Raw genomic sequence first — 16,410 nt, forward strand, 5'->3', positions numbered from 1 at the left:
GTAGCATACCATTTTTATGCCAGCTTCATGGTCTACCCAGAAGTAAAACAAAACATTTTTTCTACAGAAAAATTCACAGAGATGGACACAAACAGTCCCATATAATTGATAGTTTTATGAGATTGAACTCTGTAAATTTTTTTAATCTTATCCCTCTAGGTCCAGTTTATATGCACGTTTGAACAATGACTTCATATCCTTTCCAAGCAAAGATTCTGGGATTCAGTCTCGTCATTTGGCCAACACAAATCCCCAAGTGCCAAGAACTTCTAGTTTTGTTTTGCTTTATATTTGTCTTTTACTTGCTCTTTTACAGGATTCCTAGTCAAACCAGTCAGTCAATGGAACAATTCCAGTTTGCACCAGAGGAAGATGTGCAAACCCCCAAAATATTTTGAAAAAATGAGCATTTTTTGTTATCTCTGTCTCTTGTGGTACAGATTAAAACTGTAAATCTTAAAACTGCATCTATTTTAAAGGCACAAGTTCAACAACTTCAACATTTACTTTGTGAGCTATCTTCAGCAGCAAGCTAGGAGGACAGCTGCCTGATTTTTTAGACACCTTTCCATGTGGTAAGCTGAAATCAGTGCTCTGCCCTGCCTGAACCAGGTGCCTTCCACAGCTATGCAGGCAGTACGTGATATTTGTCACACTTGCTAGCCAAACATGTTTTCATAAAACTATTCTTTCTGTTTGTAACATCAACCATGGCCACAATAACATCTCTATTTTTTTCTGGAGGCTGTTTTTCCAGCTGAACAAGATCCCTAAAGACGCATGTTGACTCTGATTAGATTATATTGCATTATATGAGATGCAGTCCACTAAAATATATATATATATATATTAACAATAATAGTAATAAAAATATCCTTGTATTTAAGTTCTCTCTCTCATTTTTTATTTTTATTTTTATTTTTATTTTTATTTTTATTTTTATTTTTATTTTTATTTTTATTTTTATTTTTATTTTTATTTTTATTTTTATTTTTCCCTGCCCATGAGGACATATGATCATGATGCTTTGTTACTTTTTCAGGAAACTTTTGAGTTATGAGATTTTGGCCACTAGCTGGGAAAGAGATGCCCTTGCAACAGTCCTCCTTCTACCAGCACCATGTCAGGTCAGGATGCTGAATTGCTCAAGACGGTACAGAGCAGCCTGTGGTCAGACAGGACACCAGCTCTCTGCCAGGGGTCAATGATCCTCTGCCAATTCCCATGAGAACTGATATTTTGATGCCAATCCTATGCTGTTCCTGTGTGTCCCTCTGCCTGTGTAAGGTACCACTGAGAAGAAGGAAGGTGATGGGGATGCACAGGTCCCTTTTGGGGCTGCGGTAATACGGTCAATATAGTGTGCTGTTAAGACAGATAATTAGGGTCAGGGATATGAAAAAGCACATCTGGGAGGTGAAAATATCTTGGAAAGTATTCACTTTGTCTTTCATTTGAACATGCTGGCGATCTGTCCGGGTGTCTTTAACAAAGTTCAAAAGCAGCTTTTTTTCCTTACCAAGATAGTTCCAGGCCCAGTATGCACCAAGAGGCTCTTAAACCACCAACAAGCATTTCAATATGCTGCTACACATCTTTGTTCCTCACTTTAAAATTTTCTTCCTATACATACATAGGAAATCTAAGTCAATGAAGGAACAGTGAGATGTCTGAAAGACAGGGGAACCAAACCAGAAGCGTATGTCAATAAAGGTGGCTGAGCAGGCAGGACTGAGACTTTTGCCCAGATTGATTCACATGGCCTGAGCAGGGACCAGGGCAAACAGAGAAGGATGTCAGGAGGGGAAAGATAAAGCCAATGTGGTGGCCAGCAGCTGTGGGGTTGCATTTTAGACACCCACCCAACCCAATATCCCTCTGCAGCCCAGCAGTTCCACACTGACTGCTGTGGAGACGATAGGTGGTAACAGCTCCTGGTGAACATGACTAATCCCAACAGTATCTGAACCAATAACCCCGAGGTGAACAACTTCACAGCTTCTTAACATTCTCAGACTGCCTAGCTTGGTAGTTTAGTTCCCAGACCCCCACCCCCTCCAAGCCTGTAAATAGATCTCTGTTTTTGAAAATTTGCTTGTTTTGCACAAGATATCTTGTCTGAAATACAATTTATAGTTTATCACAAGGAACAACTGTCCTATTATACTGGTATATATATTTCCTTAGGTAATTAATGCACATGCCAATTTTGATGAGAGATATGTGGTGTGGTTACAGGACATATCTTAATGTAATTAACTGTATTGGGTTCCAGAAATCACAAATATAGAATTTCAGTACTAACACATCTGTAAACTGCATAGTTTTCTAAAAAAGAACATGTTGCTTATTTTATCTTGCTATTATTTGACTAAAAATGACAATAGAAACATAAGTATTTACTAAAATAGGCTGAAATCCCACTTCCAACCAGGAGCATTTACAAATATGAACTGACTGGTGAGGCCATGAATTGTCTATTCTAAAAGCAACCCTGCAATTGTGCAAGAAAACCTTAATTATCATTGGAGAGAGGAGCTGTCTCAGAATAAGCAGAAGTTTTGTTTTCTTGTTTAGCATCTTTATTTCATGGTTCAAATTGGCACAAGAGCCAGGCAGCTCAAGAGAGTTAGGAGACCGTGGTCACAAGAGGGCTTTAATTTATTGATGGTTCTTGCCCTACTGTACAGTCGCTGCTGCTATTTGAGTGTAATGGATGAAACAGATGTTTGACACTGCAGCACCTCTTCATAACTTCACTCTTCAAAAACAGTTTTACAAGTGCTCACTCGCGTTGGTTCCCATTCAGCACAGGAAACTGAGGTCATGGTGAAACATGAGGCCCGGGCAGGAGCCTGAACTCATGTGCACTGCAGCTGGGCCCGCGTCTTCCGAGCACGTTAGCAATTTATGAAGCAGTCATAATTTTCAACTTACGGACAAAGAAATAAAAGTGTTGACACCCGTATTGTAACATCTGTGAAGGGAAAAATATGAGCCCACTGCTAAATGTAAGAAGGATTCAAGAATTATGGAGGGTTTCTTTTAGGGTTAATTTTATTCATTATCAGACGCGATTATTTTTAATAGGAAAAAAAAATCAGGTTTCAGTATCAGTGCTGAAAAGTTACTTTCTGGATTATAGTTTTCTTAGTATTGCTCAGAAACAGTAATTTAAAAAAGCAAGAGACTTTTCTGATATTCTGAGCTTTTTTATTTCCAGATGATTATTTTAACATATGCTCATCTCTGAATATGTCAAAAAATCTTCCCATGCATGCAATGTAGGTAATTTTGTAACTTGTTTTAATAAAGATAACATAAGATTTGTGCAGTTGAATATCCAGGTTACCTTCTGCTGCCTTCCCTGGGAAAGCAATTAAGGCATTTTGGTACTGATATTTGGTACCCAATTTGGAAAACGATAGCAGTGCACCAGCCTGAGGAAGCTGATATGTGACGGGTTCAAAACACCATATCAGGAGTTTTTCTCCCACCATAACTTCAGTGCCTCTCCAGCTTGAGTGCCCTGACAGCCTCAGGGATTTCAGCACTTCTACAAGAACTAATACCTGCCTGCAGCACCAGCATGTGTGAGGAGCTTCCTGTGCATTGACTCTCTGTCTTACACCTATCTTCACGTATAATTGCACTTCTGACCTTGTTCTTAAGTCAGTCAGTCGTTGGGCGACTTAGTGGCATGTTATGAAAGGAAATGTGGTTTTATAGAGACAGTCATTTACAAAGCACAAAATTATTGTTTAAGATGCTAAAATATTGTTAGCAGTATTAAGAATAAAGGTTTCTAGAGTTAGCTGATACCAGAAGCTCCAAAATGCAGTTTGGCCAGAGATGTTGCCACCAGGCAGGACACCTGGGCAGGGCAAGCACCTCACAGCCAGCCCTGAAGTCTTCCAAATACAGATTGTCCTCGTAAAATCAGGATTTTGTTATACTGCTCTTCAAAAGCATCTATAGGAAGATCCAAAGAACAGGAATCTTAATTTTCTTCACAGCTGCTCACTCGTGCCATACACAGTAAAGCCCATTCATTAACTCCTTCAGACGGCTCTGAAAGCTGCTCTCAACTACAGCAGAAAGTGGCCCATTGCATGGAAACTCCTTACACTCTTCTAAATGCATATTTCTGTCTTTACCTCTCTATTTTCACAGAGATAACAAGCACTATTGAAAGCAACATATTTTTACAGTAAGATAACCTGGATATTTGCCGGGAAACCCCAGCTGCTGGCCAGCCTCCCCTCCCAGTAGCACCAAAGGCTGTTTGACATGGCCACAAAGGAGGGACAGCCACCCACTGGGGAAGTGGGGTCTGACTGAAGGCTGTCCGTGTTAGTCTTTGCAAGAAACAGAGGAGAAAGCCACTAAAGGCAACCTCTGTCAGCTCCATGTGATCTGTCAGTTGGCACATCATCCATCCTACAGTAGTTCAATGCAGTACCCACAACGGTCCAGCTTTGCAAGCAGCCTGCTGGTATGCAAAAGCTTTTGCTGTACTCTTCAGCACTCATACAGGCTCTCTCCCTACTATGCCCCAAGATGTATTCCTGCTGGAAATGCAGCTCCTTCCACCATAAAACTCAACCCTGCAGCTGGAGCAACCCTGACCTCAACCAGTCTACATAAGGGGGGAAAAGTCACGCGTGTGGTTTAAGGCTTTGTTTTCTCAACCTTTAGCAGTGGTGTGGTTGTTCTGTGTCTAACCACAGCCCCCGGCTCTAAGGCAAGCTGTATGATGAAGACTAACATGAGGATTTTTCCTTTTGGTCTCCCTCATCCTTTTGGGTTGATAAAATGAACCCGATGTGCAACCCACCACTGGTGTGGGGCCAACACTGAGTGAAGTGCATGGAAAGATTCCCTTCATGGCTGGGGCTCTTCTGTTAGACTCACGCTAATTTGCAGCGACAATGGCAGTTAACTTAAACGGTTAGCTGAAAACGTATATGGAGAGCTCACAGCATCCGAAGGACAAAGCCTACAAATCTTAGAATTTCACATCAGGCGACCCTACTTGTCTGGAGCTGGAAAATGCGTGATAGGAAAAAATTTCACAATTAAAGACAAGCCTACATAGTTTGGTTTGTTGATAGTCTTGCAAAAGCAAACAAAATAACTCCTTACCAAGCTTTGCTAGAAGCCCATGTTTTTTTCCTATGGGAAAATAAGATTGTTCCATAAAGCTGTGGGGAAAAATTGAGCTGACAGCCCAAGATTTAACTCACTTTTCTAATTCTGAAATGGCGACAAGTTTAACTATTCTGGCTTGGCTCAGATGACTTGGGTTATGGGCTGTGTCTGCAGCAGATGTGAGTGTGCATGGTGGGACGCCTGAGCCTGGCTTGCAAGGGTGACTGCAGGGTCCTTCTTTCCCAGGCACAGGCAGAGCAAACACCACTACAAACAGCAACCACCCCAAAATGGCAGCATTTTGTCATTTTTCTGGCAAAACCTTGGAGTGGCTGATAAACCCATTTGGAAATGCATTCAGCTACACCTGTACCCAGGTAAATGACTATGGGAGGCAGATGACTTCTGTCCTCCAAGTTTTTTAAAGAACATTGAAATATGCAGTCATGGACGACAGTGTTTAAAGAAAACAGCAACAACACTTTTCTGACTTCAAATTTTCTATTGGAGGAGGAAACTCCCCCTGAAAACTCTTGCTAAAGGGGCCATAAATGTGGGAACTGGAGCCTGAGACAGCTCCTGGAGGCTCTTGGTGAAGGCGTCCACCATCAGCAGGGTCATGGACATGGCATGGGCAGGGAGAGGCACAAGGGAAGCCCATCTCCACAGAAGACCTTGGGTTACTGCTCTGTTAGTTACACCTTGCAGCCAGTGTCCTCACTCCTCTCCCTCTCCACTCGCCAGCACTGGCCTGCACTTTGGGCGCTTGCATCCTTTTTAGACATTTCTGATTAGATCCTGGAAATTCTTAGATTTAGTCGTGTCCTTGGACCCTGGGTTCTCACACCTTATGGGCACTTGTGACATTACATCGTGGTTTCAGTCTTAGCACAGATGTGAAATAAGACTTCTGTGCTCTTTGGAAAAGTTATTAGTCTTACAATTAGTAAAGCGAACAATGTCAGGCTCTGTGTAAAAGTTACAAGTGTGAAATCAAGTCCTGCCAGTAAATTGCTACTTTTTCTTTAGCATTGCAAGCCATGCTCTCCAGTTTATTTGAACACATAAAATATGCTAAATGTTTAGCAGCACCACTGTGTAGAGAAGAGTTGGATGAAGTATATATTTTTAAATACAGCAAGTAATAAAATGTTGAGTAAATTCCCAAGAATATCATTTTTGGGCAAGTACAATAGAATGCTTAATGGAATATATTCCCAAGTCTGCTGTTTTTATTCCTCTTTTTCTCCCGCTTTAATCTCCTCACCCAGTCAGTGGTTGCTGTTATGGGAGCTGCAAGGAAGGGCTTCATCCATAGACACTTCCCGTACCTTAGCAACGAGAGAAGGGGTGCAAGGTGCTTGCAGCCCATGGGCACACAGGTACACCTCATCCACACCGGTGCACCGGGCAGAGACCTGTGCCAACCAGCTTCTGGCCACGGGAGACAGCAGAGAGTCCCTGGACAAGGAGCAGGGTGGTTTTTCGCAGCAGGTCCACAGAAAGCAAAGAAAATTGCTAAAAAAAAAAAAAAATAGAGGGAGGAAAAAGCAAACAAGCCGCCTTCACAAATTTGTTTTATCCAAATTTATTTCCTTTTCATTTAACTCGGTTGAGAAACGTCCCTGTGGACTTCATCAGAAAATCAATCTCTCAATTTTAAGTTCTAAATGAAATTCTAAGTAGCTAGCCATGATATGCAAAACCATGTGAGAAACCCAAAATCTCATCAAAAGAGTCTGCATGTTGCTCAGAGCCACTGCTCCAGGTGTAGGCAGCAGTGCTTCTTCCCAGAGCAGAGTTGTGGGGTTTAAGTCGGGTGACACTACCCAGATCCTATAGTTCTTTCTGCAGCTGGGCTTTTGTACGCATAAAACCTCCACATTTAGGATATTGCCCTTCACAGAAGAGCTTAATATTTCAAGAAGCTTTTTTAATCGCTGGCTGCAAATCACCTTTTACCTCTTTGCCACACAGTTATGCGCCAGGTAGCACAGTGCACGCATATACCTATTGTTTAGCGGTTTTATACTGATGGCTTCCAGATAACTCTCGGTAGTTTATTTCAACATTAAAAACTGTCTTCTGTATGGTAGCTCAGAGATGGTGTTCCCAAATTGCTCTCAGTTCCTGCTGCCTTTTCAGAACATCCATTCTGGAAATGAGCATCTTTATTCTGTGGGCTTCAAGCAGGATAAATATATATTTACTAATTCCAGGAGACATATTCAAAAGAAAAACAAACAAACAAATATATTTTGATGTTATAGTTCTCATATTTTATTTTTGTCTTTACTTTCTAGAATATTAATTTTTAGTTCTTGTAAAGTTTTACCAATTGCAATTTAGAGAGGCATTAGCATTAGCTTTTCTTTGAAGCATCAACCAAATGACATTATAAAAATTGCTCAACTTATCCTGTTTAGTTATCTTTACTTGTGTATATTTAAAAGAAAACAACAACAACAACAACAAAACACATATATTTAAAATTAGTGGACAATATTGAGAATTATATCTTCTATATTGTATCTGAGTTATCTGTTGATATACTGCAGCACTAATAGTATAATAGACGTTCAAACTGCAAATATTTGGCACCAGGCAGGAAGCCTCTGGAGTGATGAAACAACATTCAGTGCAATTTGGTGGATTGGCCCACCTTGTAGTATGTTTGGGAGCTGAAATCTACCCACATATACACGTACATCTCCCATTAATTTTCATAGGCTGGAAAACTGCCCTTCTAGAGAGAAATCTCTGTATCTCTAATGAGGGGCCAATTCCCAAGTCCCACAGCATCTCCAAATTATATTTGGCAGAGATCTGTCTTTATGGGAGTTGCACTGATGGAGTTTTCTCTCCAAGCAGAACAGCACTGGCAATATGCAAGGGCTGCATTTCTCTTTTAATACATTTTACTTTGAGGAGCGAAGACAGTTTTGGCCAACCTACCAACTACTCTGCCTGTGAGCAAAAAGTCCTGAGGTAACACTGCTTTTCTGTCTTCTGTAACCACCTTTTACATGCCTGCTGATATCAGAGAAAGTCAACAGTTTAACATCCAAAACACAGAGAGGGAGAAAAACAAGGTGTGCTCCCTGTTCTGGTTTAGCTTGTGAATTAAAGGTAATCTGGCAATGAGGAGCTACCAGTTGGTAATGAATAACTGTATTTTTCTGTACCACATATACCTGTTTTGTAAGAAGAAATTTCTCAGGGAAAGAAGATCAGTTCCAAATGATTTTAAGGGCTACTCTTTTGAAGAGTGATCAGTTCAACTTGATGAGACCTGAAGTCTTTTGTGTGAGCAGTGTGGATGCTAACTTCCTTCACCTCTTCATCTCTACCAGAGCTTTAAAGTTATCCTGAGAAAAACGAGCCAGAGTGCTTAACCCCCTGCTAATGTTGCACCAAGGAAACTGGTGGCATTAGACCCCAAATAACAATAAAAGTCTGTTCTCTACAATTCAGTAATAAATACATTTTTAAGGAAAAAATAAGAGGAACTCACACCTTGAAGAAATGACAGAGCTGTACCAAATAGCAATGGTATGGACAGTTAATGGCAAGAATTTCAGGCAGCCCCTTGAGCAAGCAGGGAAAGCTCCAGGATGGGTCTGCCTGGCTTGAAACCATATCCATGCCATGAGAGCAAATTTCCTTGGTGAGCATTGGATCAGGGTCTTCAAGGACTTCTCCAGCTACTGTGCTGCATATGAATGTTTACAGGGCAATAGCACTGCTAGAAGAACAAAAGAAATGAATAAATAAATAAGAACTCAGAATATATGCAGATCTACAGGCATTACAAGGACTTATATTTAGATGAATAAGGCCAAAGTGCAGCTGGAAATATCAGTAAGTTATTTGTTTTTACATTCACGTTGACTTTAACTCTTAGCTAAAGGTAATTCTTAACACCAAGCGTGAACAAAAATAACAAAAATAAAAATCTCTCCCCCTCCCCAAAGTAAAACAACTCAGAGAAATACACTTTTCTTCAATATATATTTTTCAAAAATCCTCTGTGTTCAGAGTCTGTGTTATTCAATCTGCACACAGAAGTACTTATCTTTCAATATTTATTCAACAGGATACACAAAAATTGAAGATAATTTGGGAATACTCTCTTTATAGTAACTAAAAACATTGATTTTAAATTCCAAATCTTTTGAGACCATTTCTTGAGTTTCCAGTGAAAAAGCTTTCTATACATACATAGAAATAAAATCATTAAAATATTAATATAACCTATACAATCAAATAGAAGACCTCTTGGAGACTGGGTCAAACCCCAACCATATAAAAGAGCCTTTCATACAAAAAACTCCCAGAGATTCTCATAATTTTCCTTTTCAAATGTCAGTACAGTCTTTTGGTTTGTTTCAGTCAAATCTAGAGCAATTCTATGTAATGAAAGGAAAGAATGAACATAAACATGCTTCAATATGACTTCAGGATTCCTGATTCCTGTTTCCTTAATAAGAATATTTTTCCTTATGGCATGGGTTTGCACTCTCAAAGACCTCACTATGAAATAATGAGAAGCTGGGGAGAGAGCAGGGGAATAAGTGCGGTTACCCTAGAAAATTCACTTAAAGAGACACAAAAAGATGTATCCATCTATTTAATGCCACTAGCCCAATACCCAAATATCTTACCCAGCCTGGAAAAAAAAAAAAAAAAAAAAAAAAAAAAAAAGAAAGAAACGAAAAAGAGAGAACCACTGCCATATGTGATGACCTGAGGGTCTCCTTTCACACCCCTGGTTATTCATAAGCCCCAGGGCATTTCAAAAGCACAGGCTGCCTAAGGTATGGGAAGCTGTTGTATTCATCAAACCAGGGCAGTGCTGCAGCTCTGTGTACTTTTAACACACACCTACACAACACACAAGTTTAGTGATGATGGTGACACCAGTGGCCACGAGGAGCTGGGCATTTGCCTTACCAGAGACTGGAAATAACTGTGGCTGGACACCAGGAGCTGATGACCGGCCCCATCCTGAGCCCAGCCTCCTGCTGTGTTTCCCCTGGAGGGACAGAGCTGATGCTCAGGTGGGAGCGTTCCTGCTTACTTGTCGTGCCTCAACTCCACGGTAAGTTATGTGACTCTGTGGCATGCTTCACGTGTAGCTGAAAAACCTCATGGTCTCTCCTTACACAGTGTTTTGTTTGGATTTGACCCATTCTCCAATTTTATGATAAAACGAGAACATAATTCACATATTAGCATTTAAAAACCTGTACAGCTGCAGAATGAGTAAACAGTGGAGTGAGTAATCATTAGTAATCTGCACTAGAGAAAAAGTGGAAAAAAAAGCTCATAATTTTCTGGTGTGCTAAACCAAAAAAAATGTTTTGCACTTCTTAAAACATCTCAAATTCTCTTTTTTATCTGAGCTTTAGAGGTGACAGAGAAAAATCTATCTTTTAGCTGAAGTAATCTCAAATAAATTAATATCCTTTTTCATATAAATTTGTTTGGGGAAACTTGAAACTGTAGCATAACCTATTGATTACATTATTTGAATTAAGTTTTAGAAATCCTACAGCTGTTTGCTGTCAAAATTTAAACCTACTGTCTATTTTCAGCTGTGCACTTAATACACATTTCACCTGGTGACTCAATAACATTTTAATATAAAAGTACATGATCACGGAACATATGTTCAGTGTTCATACAAAGCTTAATAGCAACAGAAGGGGTAACAATTAACAGTTCTGTTTTTCTGGGTATACGGGGTCCAAGTTTAAAGTTTTTCCTGGGCTGCTTCCAAAAAATCTTTGTTCCTAGTGCCTTGACCTTTGAGGAGTTTGGAATCAATGAGCCACGTTGCCTTCCATAAGGGTGTCAAGTGCAGAATAAAAAACTGCGTCACATCATTTTTCACCGCGGCCAGATGAGGTCTGAGTGCAGGAACAAGGAACAGGAAAGCAAGAACATCTGAAAAATTGACTCTGCAAGCTGGAATGTGATTCTGCAATAAGGGGCAACTCTCCTTTTTTCTCTCTCTCTCTTTTTTTTTTTTTTGCCAGAGTAGGCAGGTTGCAGACAGATCTGGGTCTCAGCCTCCCACCCCCAGGGCCCCTGTGTCAAGGAACAGTGATAGAGCGCCGTTCATTTATGCAACATCTGTAACACATATAGCAACGTATTAATAGCTCAATATGCCAATCTGCCACTGTGCATTTTGACCTAGCAGGGACCAGAAGCATGGAAGGTCTGTAAGGCAGATGTGGGAATGGCAGTGACGATGGAAATTAAAGGCAGACACGAAGAGTTCGTGCGCAGAGCATTGCGGAGCGGTAGTTCTTCTGGAAGAGGCTAATGCTTCCAGCTCAGTTAGGAGGTTAATAGAGCTAATCTTCTGTATCACTATTATTTATAACATGTTGTTGGACTTAATGTTTATGAAGCTCAAGCTGTATAGTGCACATCCAATTATGTTTTCTTACAGCCATGGAGGGTTTTATGAAAAAGAATATTGAGTGAATGCTTTATTGCTTAAAAATATTGTATTGGTTAGAAGGGAAGTTAATCCAATAGGAGGTAAAAACAGCAACAAAGGCTACAGCAAATACGAGATGCTTTAAATTCATTGCATGACATTCTCACCCTAATTATTAGCCCACACTGGGAATAAAAACAGCACCCTCATCTTCAAGTTATTATTTTTTTTCCTTTCCTCATTTTTATTGCACATTTACATAAGACTTGTATGCCTTGTTCTTCTTCCAGGCTAGCAAGCTTATAAGGTTTCTATTAACCCTTTGCTTCTCTTTACACAGCAGCTCAGGATGTATAATTTACACCAGGGAAGGCAAGTGGCCATGGGAGAGGGAGCTGGGGGAAGTGGTCAAACCACATAGTGGGCACAGAGGTGGCTGAGCTTGAATGGGAACCCAATGGTCAGATGATTATCGAGCCTCAACCCCTGGAGTCCCCTGGGTCTGGAAAGCTGGAACGGAAAATCTTCCAGGAAAACAACCTTTTTTTTTTTTTTTTTCCCTTTTTTTTTTTTTTTTTTTCCCCTGCTTCTAACTGGACCAGAAATATAATATTGCAAGAGCAAATCCTTCTCATGGTATGGAGGGCCTGCCCCACACCTGGCAACACAAATGCCCAGTGATGGTTGAGTAAGGGAAAAATTCTTTGAAAAATGCCCTGGCTCTCATGAAAGACCATTGTTTTTATAGCTAGGAAGAGGAGAAAGAATGAAGTGGGGTTCTGTGGTTTGTACTTTGTACTTAATATAAGGAGAGTTAAAGAAAGTATTACTGCAGGAAAAAGTGGGAAGGAAGGAAGATTAGTCAGTTAATAAAGGAGATTTATGTTAGTGATGGTAGGTAGGCAAATTGCACTGCTAAATGGGGTATGGACTTCTTTTATGTGGACAAAAGAATTTATCAAATTTATCTAACTGAAACTGCACCGTAATCATATCTGCAGAGCCTGGGCTGGAGAAGACACCCATGCCATGGAGAAATGGGTCTGGAAGCACCCATCCTGTCTGGAGATCCCTGGGGCAAGAGCAGGGGGAGGTGACGAACAGCGCAGTCTTCTGCATATGTTTCCATCCAGCATTATTGCTGTGCAATGTGGATTAATGGACAGCATCTTACCTTGCATTTTTGATCAAAGTTTAGATTTTTCTATTTGTATTTATTTAAATTTGTATAATGAGTCAAAGTTGCACACAGGCTGCTGCAGCAACGAGTAGATTAGGAGGACTTCAAGGGCTGAGCAGGGCCGACTGAGAGAGCTACTCAGAAGCCTGAGGTGATCTTGGTTAATGATGAAAGTGTGAAAGTGGTCTTTGTTGTCATTGCCAGACACAGACTGGACAAAAAGATGCAGCCACATGAATCATGGGCAGATAGCTGTTGTCTGACCTGTGTCCAACAGTCTTATGTTAGCATTTGTTCCCAGCGTGCTGGAAGTCATCTGTATAACCAGTGGCTGATGAATTTTCTTGGAAACTTTCATGATTTGAGCTTGGGTTATGAATGTTCTTGGCTGTATATGGATTTATGAAAGCACATGGATTGTTCTGTAGTTCTGTATGCCATTATTAAATTCAATGTTTCCAGCAGGAATTTAGCTCCTTGTGTTACAGATGATGAGACTTGATGAACTGTTATGAATATGCTATCTGCCTGAAGTCAAGAGGGCTGCTCCAGAGTGGCATCTACTGGGCAGAGCGTTCCCAGTCTAGGACAAGACCTACAAGAGGAGTGTCTTCCTCCACCAGCCACATCACTGCAGCATTTGAGACCTGACACAGGTGTAGCTACAGGATCAGGGTTTCAAACAAGAATCAGAGTAGAACAAAATATGGTTATTCCTCTATAGACAGAAATAAATAATACTGTGTGCCTGGTATTTCATTTATCATTTATGCACTTGAACCTATACTCACCTAAATCCTATACATATGTCCTTAAATGCCTGCAGAAATCTCAGATTTCTCCTCTTCAATTACAGGTACCATACAAAGCCTGTTTTCTATTAAAAAAAAAAAAAAAGTATTCAGAAAAATGCATTCTTTCTCAATCCCTAAGCCATTTGGTGCTTCAGAAAATCATTAGAGAAGTTTGCTTTCCAAGACAGAAATATCTCCCTTTCAAAAACCTACCCTCTTTTCCAGTGTCTTCTGAGAAAATACCACAGGCAAGAGGAAAAAGTGGCCAAGGGGCCAGCTGAGGCTCTGCTGCCTGCAGAAAGCAAAAATGGGGCCAAAAGTACTCAGACAAGGAGTGGCAAGGATCTGGGACAGCCATAGGCTGAACACCTCATTTTCTCGTTGAATCCTGTAAATACAGAAAAATTGTCTAAGGACTGGTAGTCACAGATATGGATGTCTTCTTTTTAAATTTGAGAGAAAATTCAGTTCCTAATCTGCAGTTATGGCTGGGCTCAGGGTTCAAAATGATAAGATATTTGCTGACGTGGTTTGTGGTTGGAGTTAGGGACAGAGTTAGATGACCTTATTGCTAGATCTGCTTGACCCTTTTGGTTCATTGCTTGCAACAGCAAGATGTATATTTACATTTTGTTGGTGTGAAAGGCTTTGCATTTGAAACAAATATATTAGAAATGGTCAAAGCTAATATGAAAGTTACAGGTGTGGAAGACCTGTAGGGTGTGAAAAAAAAAGATCAATTTAAAAATTTATCTTTGTACACCTTAAGAACTGAAGTAGCATGAGATCCGGCTGATATTGAATCATTATTTGTGGGAAATAAGACTTGATTTCTCTCAGAATGAGTGTAAGATTAAAGTTAATACTACACTTTTTTTTTTTTTTTTAAAAAAAAAGGTAAAGCAGAGCTCACAGCACACAGCATTACCATGCATTTCCAGAATAGAAAAGTAAATTAGAAGCTAGCATTGGAACGAATTTTAAAAGTTTATTTATTTGGGGGCAATCATGGAGGATCTGAAGGAAAGCAATAGCAAAAGACTTGGGGAAAAATAAAAGAACTAGGATATATATTTCTATTGTTATACATAGACAGCTTGAGAAATAAAAAATAAAATAAAATGCTGTTTGGATTATCAAACTCTTATTTTGGCCAGTCTACCTAAGCTGGTATAGTTTGGGTCTGTTGGTAAGAACAGATTACAGTTTGGGTAAAGAACAAATAAAATCTATTTTTATCTCTTGGTATTCTCAGGCACTGAAAGATGAAATGGATAGTCTACAGAGAAGACTGATCTAGGAATAGCCCTAAAGCACTTGTTTAGTTAGAGGACAAATATGTCTGAAATTATTGAGCAAGGTATTATTAGGGCTAGCTGGATTTACCCCATATTTCTCCCTATCATTTGTGGCATTCAGAAAAATGGGGCCTTATCATCATAAGAACTTAGACTTCACAGTGTTCTGAACTATCTCTGTTTTGATATATTTGATGAAACTAGCACTTCAGGGACAAGCTGTTGTACATTAGGATTATTCAAATGTCCAGTATTTAGAATAATCTATTAGGGAAAACAGTGCCCAAATTAATGGAAAAACACTTAATGAAAGACGAAAAATGTATTTGAAAGAGATTTTCTGTCTTAAAATAAAATAAAATAAAATAAAATAAAATAAAATAAAATAAAATAAAATAAAATAAAATAAAATAAAATCAGAGAGAAAGACAAAACCTCAGCCTCTGCTGTTTCATAACACTGCATGTGGGCAGCACACAGGAGAAAAGGTACCAGGCATTCAGGAGGTGCTGTGGGCTCCTTTCAGTCTGAAAAACTACCCACTTCTGTTTCCTGGAATGTCTCCACTTGTCCACAAGCAAGCACAACATGTAGCACTTTATTTTTTTCCTCTAACTCCTCCTAAATCAGACTCACTTCTATGACTTTCAGTTCTTTCACCCATCCTCTGTGTGGACCCTCTTAGTAGGGCAGCAAAACAAAAGAGGATTCAGCATAAGTTTTTCTTTGTGGGTAGATCCATCCAGTACCCGATACCTCTGCACCTCATGGTTGTGGAGAACATGATCCATTAATGATCAGTAATGCCCATTTTATTGGATATTAAGCAATACGATCTTGTATTCAAGGTTTCTGAGTATGGAGTAAAACATTCAAGTATTTCAGAATTAAATGATGAACCTGAAGTGGTGAATGCTGAATTTTGCTCTATAAAATGTACAGGCAGTCCAGTCTGGAAAGCCAATGTTTACTGGAGATGCTGTTCACGTTGTAAAAGAATTCTCTTCAAATCTGCTGTGCAATGTTAGTGAAACATAACTGGTTGAATAGTAGTAAGTAAAGGAAGCCAGTTTTTCTGATGTTTTAGCAGTCTGCCATTTATTTCACACCAAGAAAATGTGAAGGAACAAGAGTACATAATGCTGGGCAACATCTGCCATCCCACTACAGATCATTATAGCTGCCTCTGCCCCATGCCAACCATATTACTAAGCATATGAAATCTCTAAAGAAGATTATCTTGATTTTCTCTAGCTTTAATAGGCATTATAAGGATATATTCAGCCTGATACAGAAAGTGAATCCATTTCCTCTGCCATGTACTGCTGCCTTGCTAGCGGCAAACATATTGCGAAGCCACAGCAGGTTTCTCCAGCCACCACCACCCCAACCCCGCGTACCTCTCCGCCGCACACCAGCAGGCTGTGTTTGTACAGGCCTCCAGAGAGCAGCGCCCGCAGGGCGAGGGTCCGGCCGCCCTGGCCTCCCGCTGCATTCCTCCACCGTACCGGAGGCGGCCAGGCAGGGGGTCTG

Source organism: Netta rufina, assembly GCF_964035555.1.
Source record: "Netta rufina genome assembly, chromosome: 7".
Lineage (NCBI taxonomy): Eukaryota > Metazoa > Chordata > Aves > Anseriformes > Anatidae > Netta > Netta rufina.